Raw genomic sequence first — 12,618 nt, 5'->3', positions numbered from 1 at the left:
TGGTTCTGGACTGAACCGTGAGCCGGATGGCTGAGATGGATGTTGATCCACAGATGAGAATGAATGCATGTAAATGCTGAATTATTGATAATTGTGATTTGCACTTCCACTATCTGAGATACGAGTTTCCCTGGGTAGTAGCAGTGGCTAGCCACCACGTGCTCCAGGTTGAGACTTGATACTCTGTTAACCCTATGTCGTAAGTGTGGCCGGGCACTGTGAAAGTCCCGGATGAGCTCGCCCCCGAAATATTCACCAGTGAGGGTGATGGATATGGATCATGTTTATGATCAAATTTATGATGAGTATAACTCGAGTTGGGGATGCGCGACAGAGGGACAGTCCAATGGTTAGCTACCAGGACTTGTCGGGTTGGCTCAATAACCGACAGATGATATCATCAGCCACTAGGGACAGGCATGCATCGTATGCATCTATGTGACATTGTTTGGGTATGCATATTGTACTTGGTTTGCCTATGTGATTAACTGCTAATTTTTCTACTTGCAATAACTGTTTGTTTGTGTTTGCATCTTCCTACTTGTGTTTGCATCTGGAACTCTGTTGGATTGTGGTGGATTGGTTGTGGTTGGATTGTTTGGGCCTAGGGCCGTGGTGGAATGAGATGGACCGATGGTTGATTTCGGTTTTGTGGTTCTGGTTTGGAATAAGATATGAAAGGTTATTTTGGTTCAGTATAGATAAACCTTTTTGAAATGCTTTGATGTTTTGAGAATTGAACAGTTCCTCTTTCAGAAAAGATTTTTGACTTTACTTTATTTGTAAACTGTTGTTTTTGAAAAGAGGCATAAGATGGTTATTAATCACTGGTACGGTTTATCTTCATGTATCCTATTACAGTAATTCCCAAAAACCCTCTACTGAGAACCCTTTCGAGGATGATGTTCTCACCCCCTACATTTTTCCCCTTTCAGGATTTGGGCGCAGAAGTTATGAAGAGTTTAATTATTTGTTATTGAGATGCTCTGTATTGCTTTAGATTATTATTTTTGTACCCTCGCCTTTATCTTGATATATTCTGTGAGAGGGATAGGAATTGTACTGGATAATGTTTGTAATATTATTTATATATATGTATGTATATATATATATACATGGATGTACTCTTTATGAGTTTCTGTAAGTTGTATGGTATGTATGGATGTACGTTGTATGGCGAAAGTGTTTTTGGGAATGGTATTGCGGTTTAAAGTTTTTTTTAACAGGCTCATATTTTAGTATTAAATAGTATAAGTGTCATCGTAATGCCCGAGCTATCAGAGTTATGCAGCCGGAAGCGTGAGCTTTGGTAGTTAGGGTGTTACAGGATGGGATGTAGCCATCAACAAGGGTGATGCCTCCAGACGATTAGCCATGCAGTGACAGCGCATAGGACCATTTTTCCGAGAGGATGAAAAGTAGCCATTGAAGACGGTGATGCCCTACATACAGCTTGCCATGGAAAGGAGTAAGAAGGATTGGATGAATGTAATAAGAAAGTAGAGATTCAAGAGGAGCACAGCATCTCCATACGCCTATCTGAAATTCCCACTATTGATTTACATAAGTATTTCTATCCTATTTTATTTTATGTTTATTATTAATTTTCGAACTCATCATAAACCAATTTAATCTGCCTAACTGAGATTTACAAGGTGACCATAGCTTGCTTCATACCAACAATCTCTGTGGGATCGACCCTTACTCACGTAAGGTATTACTTGGATGACCTAGTACACTTGCTGGTTAAGTTGAACGGAGTTGTGGAAAGAAAGTGCTGAGTTAATTTTTATGCACATGCCAAAGAGCCATTATTGTTGATCACAATTTCGTCCACCAAGTTTTTGGCGCCATTGCCGGGGATTGTTTGAGTATGGACAACTGACGGTTCATCTTGTTGCCCAGATCAGGTAATTTTCTTTTCAAAAATCTTTTTCAAAGTTTTTCTTTTATTTTTTGTTTTTCCAAACTTTATTTTCGAAAAAATTAATAAAAATATAAAAAAATCATAAAATCATAAAAAAAAACCAAAAATATTTTGTGTTTCTTGTTTGAGTCTTGAGTCAATTTTTAAGTTTGGTGTTAATTGCATGCTTTAAAAAATTTTTTCTTGCATTTTTCGAAAATTCATGCATTCATAGTGTTCTTCATGATCTTCAAGATGTTCTTGGTAAATCCTCTTGTTTGATCTTGATGATTTCTTGTTTTGTGTTGTTTGTTGTTTTTCATATGCATTTTTCGTTTGTTAGAGTCCATGCATTAAAGATTTCTAAGTTTGGTGTCTTGCATGTTTTCTTTGCATCAAAAATTTTTCAAAAATATGTTCTTGATGTTCATCATGATCTTCAAAGTGTTCTTGATGTTCATCTTGACATTCATAGTGTTCTTGCATGCATCATGTGTTTTGATCCAAAATTTTTAAGTTTTGGGTCATGTTTGTGTTTTTCTCTCTCATAATTAAAAATTCAAAAATCAAAAAATATCTTTTCCTTATTTTTCTCATAATTTTCGAAAATTTGGGTTGACTTGGTCAAAAATTTTCAAAATTAGTTGTTTCTTACAAGTCAAGTCAAATTTTCAATTTTAAAAATCTTATCTTTTCAAAATCTTTTTCAAAAATTATATCATTTTCATTTTTTTCTATTTTTCGAAAATTTTAAAAATCTTTTTCAAAATATTTTCAAAATCTTTTTCTTACCTTTATATCAAATTTTCGAAAATTAGCTAACAATTAATGTGATTGATTCAAAAATTTGAAGTTTGTTACTTGCTTGTTAAGAAAGGTTCAATCTTTAAGTTCTAGAATCTTATCTTTTAGTTTCTTGTTAGTAATTAATTTTAATTTAAAAAATAAATCTTTTTCAAACATATCTTATCTTATCTTTTATATCTTATCTTTTTTAAAATTTTATCTTTTTCAAAATTTGATTTTAAAATATCTTATCTAACTTCTTATCTTCTTATCTTTTTAAAATTTGATTTTAATATCTTTTTCAACTAACTATTTGACTTTTTGTTTGTCTCTTATCTTTTTCAAAACCACCTAACTACTTTTCCCTCTCTAATTTTCGAAAATATCTCACCTCTTTTTCAAAAATTCTTTTTGTTCTAAATTTTAATTTTAATTATATCTTATCTTTAATTTTCGAAAATTACTAACCCCTTTTTAAAATTATTTTCGAATTTTCTATCCCTTCTCACTTATTCTATTTAATTATTTAATTACTAACACTTCTCTTCACCTCTCTCCATCTAAATATCTGAACCCACTCTTCTACATTCTTCTCCCCTTTCTTCTTCTAATAACATAAAGGAATCTCTATACTGTGACATAGAGGATTCCTCTTCTTTTTTTATTTTCTTCTCTTTCATATGAGCAGGAACAAGGAAAAAGGCACTCTTGTTGAAATTGATCCAGAACCTGAAAGGACTCTGAAGAGAAAATTAAGAGAAGCTAAGTTACAACAATCTAAAGGTAACCTTTCAGAAACATTAGAACAAGAGAAGGAGATGGCAGCCGAAAATAATAATAATGCAAGGAGAATGCTTGGTGACTTCACAAAGCCAACGTCCAAATTTGATGGAAGAAGCATCTCCATTCCTGCCATTGGAGCCAATAATTTTGAGCTTAAGCCTCAACTAGTTGCTTTAATGCAACAGAACTGCAAGTTTTATGGACTTCCATCTGAAGATCCTTACCAGTTTTTAACTGAGTTCTTGCAAATTTGTGAGACTGTTAAGACGAATGGAGTTGATCCTGAAGTCTACAGACTCATGCTTTTCCCTTTTGCTGTAAGAGACAGAGCTAGAATATGGTTGGATTCACAACCTAAGGATAGCCTGGACTCTTGGGATAAGGTGGTCACGGCTTTCTTGGATAAATTCTTTCCTCCTCAAAAGCTGAGCAAGCTTAGAGTAGATGTTCAGACCTTCAAACAAGAAGATGGTGAATCCCTCTATGAAACTTGGGAAAGATACAAGCAGTTGACCAAAAGGTGTCCATCTGACATGTTTTCAGAATGGACCATATCAGATATATTCTATTATGGTCTATCTAAGTTTTTGAAAATGTCATTGGATCATTCTGCAGGTGAATCAATTCACCTAAAGAAAACACCTGCAGAAGCTCAAGAACTCATTGACATGGTTGCAAATAACCAATTTATGTACACTTCTGAGAGGAATTCCGTGAATAATGGGATACCTCAGAAGAAAGGAGTTCTTGAGATTGATGCTCTGAATGCCATATTGGCTCAGAACAAAGTGTTGACTCAGCAAGTCAACATGATTTCTCAAAGTCTGAATGGATGGCAAAATGCATCCAACAGTACTAAAGAGGCAGCTTCTGAAGAAGCTTATGATCCTGAGAACCCTGCAATGGCAGAGGTTAATTACATGGGTGAACCTTATGGAAACACCTATAATTCATCATGGAAAAATCATCCAAATTTCTCATGGAAGGATCAACAAAAGCCTCAACAAGGCTTTAACAATGGTGGACGCAATAGGCTGAGCAATAGCAAGCCTTTCCCATCATCTTCTCAGCAACAGACAGAGAATTCTGAACAAAACACTTCTAATTTAGCCAATCTAGTCTCTGATCTGTCAAAGGCCACTTTCAGTTTCATGAGTGAAACAAGATCCTCCATCAGAAATCTGGAGGCACAAGTGGGCCAGCTGAGTAAGAAAGTCATTGAAACTCCTCCCAGTATTCTCCCAAGCAATACAGAAGAGAATCCAAAAAGAGAGTGCAAGGCCATTGATATAATCAATATGGCCGAATGCACAAGGGAGGAGGAGGACGAAAATCCTAGTGAGGAAGACCTCCTGGGACGTCCCTCAAGCAAGAAGGAGTTTCCTATTAAGGATCCAAAGGAATCTGAGGCTCATATAGAGACCAAAGAGATTCCATTAAATCTCCTTCTACCATTTATGAGCTCTGAAGACTATTCTTCCTCTGAAGAGGATGAAGATGTGACAGGAGAGCAAGTTGCTCAATATTTAGGAGCTATCATGAAGCTGAATGCCAAGTTGTTTGGTAATGAGACTTGGGAAAGTGAACCTCCTTTGCTCATTAGTGAACTGGATACCTGGATTCAGCAAATTTTACCTCAAAAGAGACAAGATCCTGGAAAGTTCTTAATACCTTGTACCATAGGCACCATGACCTTTGAAAAAGCTCTATGTGATCTAGGGTCAGGGATAAATCTTATGCCACTCTCTGTAATGGAGAAGCTGGGGATCATTGAGGTACAACCTGCCTTGTTCTCATTACAACTGGCAGACAAATCATTGAGACAAGCTTATGGAATAGTAGAGGACGTGTTAGTAAAGGTTGAAGGCCTTTACATCCCTGCTGATTTCATAATCTTAGACACTAGGAAGGAAGAGGATGAATGCATCATCCTTGGAAGACCTTTCCTAGCCACAGCAGGAGCTGTGATAGATGTCAACAGAGGTGAATTAGTCCTTCAATTGAATGGGGACTACCTTGTGTTTAAGGCACATGGCCAACCCTCTGTGACAAAAGAGAGTAAGCACAAAGAGCTTCTCTCAGTTCAGAGTCAAAAAGAGCCCCCACAGTCAAACTCTAAGTTTGGTGTTGGGAGGCCACAACCAAACTCTAAGTTTGGTGTTAAGACCCCATATCCAAACTCTAAGTTTGGTGTTGGAACTATACAACATTGACCTGATCACCTTGTGGCTCCATGAGAGCCCAATGTCAAGCTATTGACATTAAAGAAGCGCTTGTTGGGAGGCAACCCAATTTTATTTATCTAATTTTTATTTTATTTTATTTTATTGTTATTTTGTGTTTTAGTAGGTACATGATCATGTGGAGTCACGAAAAAAATATAAAAATTAAAAACAGCAGAAGAAAAATCACACCCTGGAGGAAGGACAGACTGGCGTTCAACGCCAGTAAGGAGCATCTGGCTGGCGTTCAACGCCAGAACAGAGCATGAATCTGGCACTGAACGGCAGAAACAAGCAACATTCTGGCGTTTGAACGCCAGGAATGTGCCTTAAGGAAAGCTGGCGCTGAACGCCAGTAACAAGCATGGAACTGGCATTCAACGCCAGAAACATGCTACATATGGGCGTTGAACGCCCAGAACATGCTTTACATGGGCGTTGAACGCCCAGAACGTGCATCACCTCGGCGTTTAAACGCTAGAATGGTATGCAAAGGCATTTTACATGCCTATTTGGTGCAGGGGTGGAATTCCTTGACACCTCAGGACCTGTGGACCCCACAGGATCACCTCAGGATCTGTGGACCCTACAGGATCCCCACCTAACATATTCCCACCTTACCTCCTAATCCTATTAACACTCTTCCCCATGTCATATTTCCCAAAACCCTTCACCAATCACCTCAATCTCTCTTCCCCATCACCTCTTCACCACTCACATCCAACCACTCTTCCCCATAAACCCCACCTACCTTTAAAATTCAAAAACACTTTCCCACCCAAACCCACCCTAAAATGGCCGAACCTACCCTCTCCCCTTTCCCTATATAAACCCTTCCATTCCACTTCATTTTCACACAACACAACACCCTTTTCTATACCTTGGCCGAAACCCACCCTCCCCCTTCTCCTCAATATTTTCTTCTTCTTCTTCTTCTCTTCTTTCTTCTCTTGCTCGAGGGCGAGCAATATTTTAAGTTTGGTGTGGCAAAAGCATAAGCTTTTTGATCTTTCATTACCATCAAATGGCACCTAAGGCCGGAGAATCCTCTAGAAAAGGAAAAGGGAAGACAAAAGCTTCCACCTCCGAGTCATGGGAGATGGAAAGATTCATCTCCAAAAGCCATCAAGACCACTTCTATGATGTTGTGGCAAAGAAGAAGGTGATCCCTGAGGTCCCTTTCAAGCTCAAGAAAAATGAGTATCCGGAAATCCGACACCGAAGAAGAGGTTGGGAAGTCCTAACTAACCCCATTCAACAAGTCGGAATCTTAATGGTTCAAGAGTTATATGCCAATGCATGGATCACTAGGAACCATGATCAAAGTATGAACCCGAGTCCAAAGAATTATCTCACAATGGTTCGGGGAAAATACTTAGATTTTAGTCCGGAGAATGTGAGATTGGCATTCCACTTGCCCATGATGCAAGAAGATGTATGCCCCTACACTAGAAGGGTCAACTTTAATCAAAGGTTGGACCAAGTCCTTATGGACATATGTGTGGAAGGAGCTCAATGGAAGAGAGACTCCAAAGGCAAGCCAGTCCAACTAAGAAGACTGGACCTCAAGCCTGTGGCTAGAGGATGGTTGGAGTTCATTCAACGCTCCATCATTCCCACTAGCAACCGATCTGAAGTTACTGTGGATCGGGCCATCATGATTCATAGCATCATGATTGGAGAGGAAGTAGAAGTTCATGAAGTCATCTCTAATGAATTCTACAAAATAGCCGAAAAGCCCTCCACCATGGCAAGGCTAGCTTTTCCTCACCTTATTTGCCATTTATGTTACTCAGCTGGAGTTATCATAGAAGGAGATATCTCCATTGAAGAGGATAAGCCCATCACCAAGAAGAGGATGGAGCAAGCAAGAGAGACCCTCCACGGTTCTCAAGAGATGCATGAGGAAGCTCATCATCAAGAAATCCCTGAGATGCCTCAAGGGATGCACTTTCCTCCCAACAACTATTGGGAACAACTCAACACTTCCTTAGAAGATTTGAGCCACAATGTGGAACAATTAAGGGTGGAACATCATGAGCACTCCATCATTCTCCATGAAATAAGAGAAGATCAAAGAGCAATAAGGGAGGAGCAACAAAGGCAAGGAAGGGACATAGAAGAGCTTAAGGACATTGTTGGTCCTTCAAGAAGAAGATGCCACTAAGGTGGATTCATTCCTTGTTCTTATTTCTTTCTATTTTTTGGTTTCTATGTTATATTTTGTGTCTCTACTTCATGATCATTAGTATGTAGTAACTATGTCTTAAAGCTATGAATAAAATTCATTAATCCTTCACCTCTCTTAAATGAAATATGCTTTAATTCAAAAGAACAAGAAGTACATGAATTTCGAAAATTGTCCTTGAATTTAATTTAATTATATTGATGTGGTGACAATACTTTTTGTTTTTTGAATGAATGCTTGAACAGTGCATATTTTTGATCTTGTTGTTTATGAATGTTAAAATTGTTGGCTCTTGAAAGAATGATGAACAAGGAAAAATGTTATTGACAATCTGAAAAATCATGAAATTAATTCTTGAAGCAAGAAAAAGCAGTGAAAAAGCAAAAGCTTGTGAAAAAAAAAGAGAGTGGCGAAAAATATAGAAAGAAAAAGAAAAAGCAAGCAGAAAAAGGCAATAGCCCTTAAAACCAAAAGGCAAGGGTAAAAAGGATCCAAGGCTTTGAGCATCAATGGATAGGAGGGCCCAAGGAAATAAAATCCAGGCCTAAGCGGCTAAATCAAGCTGTCCCTAACCATGTGCTTGTGTCATGAAGGTCCAAGTGAAAAGCTTGAGACTGAGTGGTTAAAGTCGTGATCCAAAGCAAAAAGAGTGTGCTTAAGAGCTCTGGACACCTCTAACTGGGGACTCTAGCAAAGCTGAGTCACAATCTGAAAAGGTTCACCCAGTCATGTGTCTGTGGCATTTATGTATCCGGTGGTAATACTGGAAAACAAAGTGCTTAGGGCCACGGCCAAGACTCATAAGTAGTTGTGTTCAAGAATCAACATACTTAACTAGGAGAATCAATAACACCATCCGAAATTCTAAGTTCCTAGAGAAGCCAATCATTCTGAACTTCAAAGGAAAAAGTGAGATGCCAAAACTGTTCAGAAGCAAAAAGCTACAAGTCCCGCTCATCTAATTAGAATTAATATTCATTGATATTTTAGAATTTATAGTATATTCTCTTCTTTTTATCCTATTTGATTTTCAGTTGCTTGGGGACAAGCAACAATTTAAGTTTGGTGTTGTGATGAGCGGATAATTTATACGCTTTTTGGCATTGTTTTTAGGTAGTTTTTAGTAAGTTCAAGCTACTTTTAGGGATATTTTCATTAGTTTTTATGTTAAATTTACATTTCTGGACTTTACTATGAGTTTGTGTATTTTTCTGTGATTTCAGGTAATTTCTGGCTGAAATTGAGGGACTTGAGCAAAACTCTGAAAAAAGGCTGACAAAAGGACTGCTGATGCTGTTGGATTCTGACCTCCCTGCACTCGAAATGGATTTTCTGGAGCTACAAAACTCCAAATGGCGCGCTCTCAACGGCGTTGGAAAGTAGACATCGAGAGCTTTCCATCAATATATAATAGTTCATACTTTATTCGGAAATTGATGACGTAAAGTGGCGCTCAACGCCAAGTACATGCTGCTGTCTGGAGTTAAATGCCAGAAACACGTCATAACCTGGAGTTGAACGCCAGAAACACGCTATAACTCGGCGTTCAACTCCAAGAAAAGCCTCAGCTCGTGGATAGATCAAGCTCCACCCAAAAATACACCAAGTGGGCCCCGGAAGTGGATTTATGCATCAATTACTTACTCATGTAAACCCTAGTAGCTAGTCTAGTATATATAGGACTTTTAACTATTGTATTAGACATCTTTTGATCACTTTAGATCTAAGGAACATCTGGGGGCGCATAGTCCTTAGACCATGGGGGCTGGCCATTCGGCCATGCCTGAACCTTTCACTTATGTATTTTCAATGGTGGAGTTTCTGCACACCATAGATTAAGGGTGTGGAGCTCTGCTGTACCTCAAGTTTCAATACAATTACCATTACTTTCTATTCAATTCTCTTTTATTCTTATTCCAAGATATACGTTGCACTTCAACTTGATGAATGTGATGATCCGTGACACTCATCATCATTCTCACCTATGAACGCGCGTGACTGACAACCACTTCCGTTCTACTTTAGGCCGGGCGCATATCTCTTAGATTCCTCAACAGAATCTTCGTGGTATAAGCTAGATAGATGGCAGCATTCATGGGGATCCGGAAAGTCTAACCTTGTCTGTGGTATTCCGAGTAGGATCCCGGGAATCCGGAAAGTCTAACCTTGTCTGTGGTATTCCGAGTAGGATTCCGGTATTGAATGACTGTGACGAGCTTCAAACTCCTGAAGGCTGGGCGTTAGTGACAGATGCAAAAGAATCAAGGGATTCTATTCCAACCTGATTGAGAACCGACAGATGATTAGCCGTGCTGTGACAGAGCATTTGGACCATTTTCACTGAGAGGATGGGATGTAGCCATCAACAAGGGTGATGCCTCCAGACGATTAGCCATGCAGTGACAGCGCATAGGACCATTTTCCCGAGAGGATGAAAAGTAGCCATTGAAGACGGTGATGCCCTACATACAGCTTGCCATGGAAAGGAGTAAGAAGGATTGGATGAATGTAATAAGAAAGTAGAGATTCAAGAGGAGCACAGCATCTCCATACGCCTATCTGAAATTCCCACTATTGATTTACATAAGTATTTCTATCCTATTTTATTTTTTGTTTATTATTAATTTTCGAACTCATCAAAAACCAATTTAATCTGCCTAACTGAGATTTACAAGGTGACCATAGCTTGCTTCATACCAACAATCTCTGTGGGATCGACCCTTACTCACGTAAGGTATTACTTGGATGACCTAGTACACTTGCTGGTTAAGTTGAACGGAGTTGTGGAAAGTGCTGAGTTAATTTTTATGCACATGCCAAAGAGCCATTATTGTTGATCACAATTTCGTCCACCATGCCTCTTTTTACACCTAGAACTATCCTTGTTGAAGCAAATACTTCCCCACTAAATTTTCTCAACGATAGATCTCCTTCCTCTATCTTTTAAAACTGAAACTCTTTCTTCAGCAGCATCTTCACAAGCACAACTCCACTTGTAGCTATTATGCCCCGTGGAGTACTAGAAGGTCTCCTTTTTTCTTCCTTTTATTTTAGATGTGGTTTTGAACCATAAGATATAATTCATGCATTATGCTCATAATTCCTTTTTGATATACAAGGTCATTAGTAGTTTTTTATTCTTATAAGGTAAAAAGATAAAGCTTAATTATATGTATTTTTTAGGGTCTTTCGTATTTTATCAAATTTGTTTTTTGTTTAGTTTATTGTTTGCATGAAGTTGAGAGTAATAGTATCAAGTTTCTTAGAAATGGGCTTTTGTTCCTGTTGGCACATTTTAGAATTATCATCAGATGCTGCTGCATTTTTTGTTATTTTTTTGCATATAGCATTCAACAGCAGTCTATGTGTATATACAGGTCAAGAAATTAAAGTTAGGTATAATTGCAACTTGATTAAAAGAACAGTATTTATAATTGTACTAAGAAATTAACCAATGAATAGTGGTGGGAGAAAACTGGGCATAAGCAAGCCTCTTTTGGAAAAACTTCAATTGTATGGGAATGTTGCCCAAAATATTTTTAATAAAAATCTTAAAATTTTCACTCAACTCTCGAGGCATAAAATGAAAATACGAAATAATACTACTCCTATAATATTATTAGATGACAAAGTGACATGCATATGCATGGTTCTGGCATTTGTGAAATCACATTATTTATCCTCAAATCATCATGATCTTTTCCCTTTCAATTTTCTTTTCTTTTTGTCCAAATTGTTATTTATTTATCTTCTCCTTGTAGTAATAATGAAAACTCGGTAGAAAAATAATGAGTGTTTGTCCGGTCAATCTTGCAAATTGCTCTCTCTCTCTCTCTCTCTCTCTCTCTCTCTCTCTCAATTAGATGTCCATTTAATTAACTTGTTCGTTAGTTACTGTATAATTTAAATAATATAATGATCATATCCAATAATTAAAGTGGCCAAATTGCATTTTTAATTAAGTGATATCTCAATCCAATTTGGCCATTCGTAAGTAAGACTAAGTTAATACAAGATTGTATTCCACTGCATAATCTTTTATGTTATTTGGTCCACACTAAATATATATGTACTTACCATTTTGATACACCGAAGGAGAAGGAGCGCCATTTCGATATCAGGAAGTTATTCCCATTTTGCTCCTTTTCCCTCTATAATATAGTTTATCATCGCTGCCACCCACGGAGTCGTTTTGTTTCCTTTTGTGGAATGCGAATGCAGTGTTGCTCTGCTACCTAGTGGGATCAATTGTCAGTGGCTCAATATGTTTTTATTGATATGCAATTTTGAATTTGGATTCTGAATGTTTGTTTCTCTTCTTTTCATGGTATTCTTCTTTCTGTGATTATATCTAGATGCACCGTGCTTTCTAACATTCTTGTCTCTTTTAAAACTGGTGGTGTACATAGATCAGATTCCTTGTTTTCTTATTTATCAAGTTTTGCCTTTATTCTTTATTATTTGAGATTTTGATTGAGGGTTTTCTAGATTCTGACGAGTTACATTTGTCGTTGGCCGTGGTTCCATTTTTTCCTTGATGTAAAGATGATTTTTTTAAATAATTTATTTATGTCTTTTTATTTAGTGATATATGGTTTTCAATTTGTTTATTTTTAGGATCTAATCCACAGCTGAACAGTCGTGCCAATATGATTTACACGAGTTCTTAATAAATTTGGAATTTTTCATTTTTTATTAAGGTGTACTCCTATGAACTGCGAAATATTCTTGAT

This window comes from Arachis stenosperma, chromosome 3, assembly GCF_014773155.1.
Source record: "Arachis stenosperma cultivar V10309 chromosome 3, arast.V10309.gnm1.PFL2, whole genome shotgun sequence".
Taxonomy (NCBI): Eukaryota; Viridiplantae; Streptophyta; class Magnoliopsida; order Fabales; family Fabaceae; genus Arachis; species Arachis stenosperma.
The sequence above is the reverse complement of the archived record's forward strand: the minus strand, read 5'-3'. Positions refer to the sequence as shown.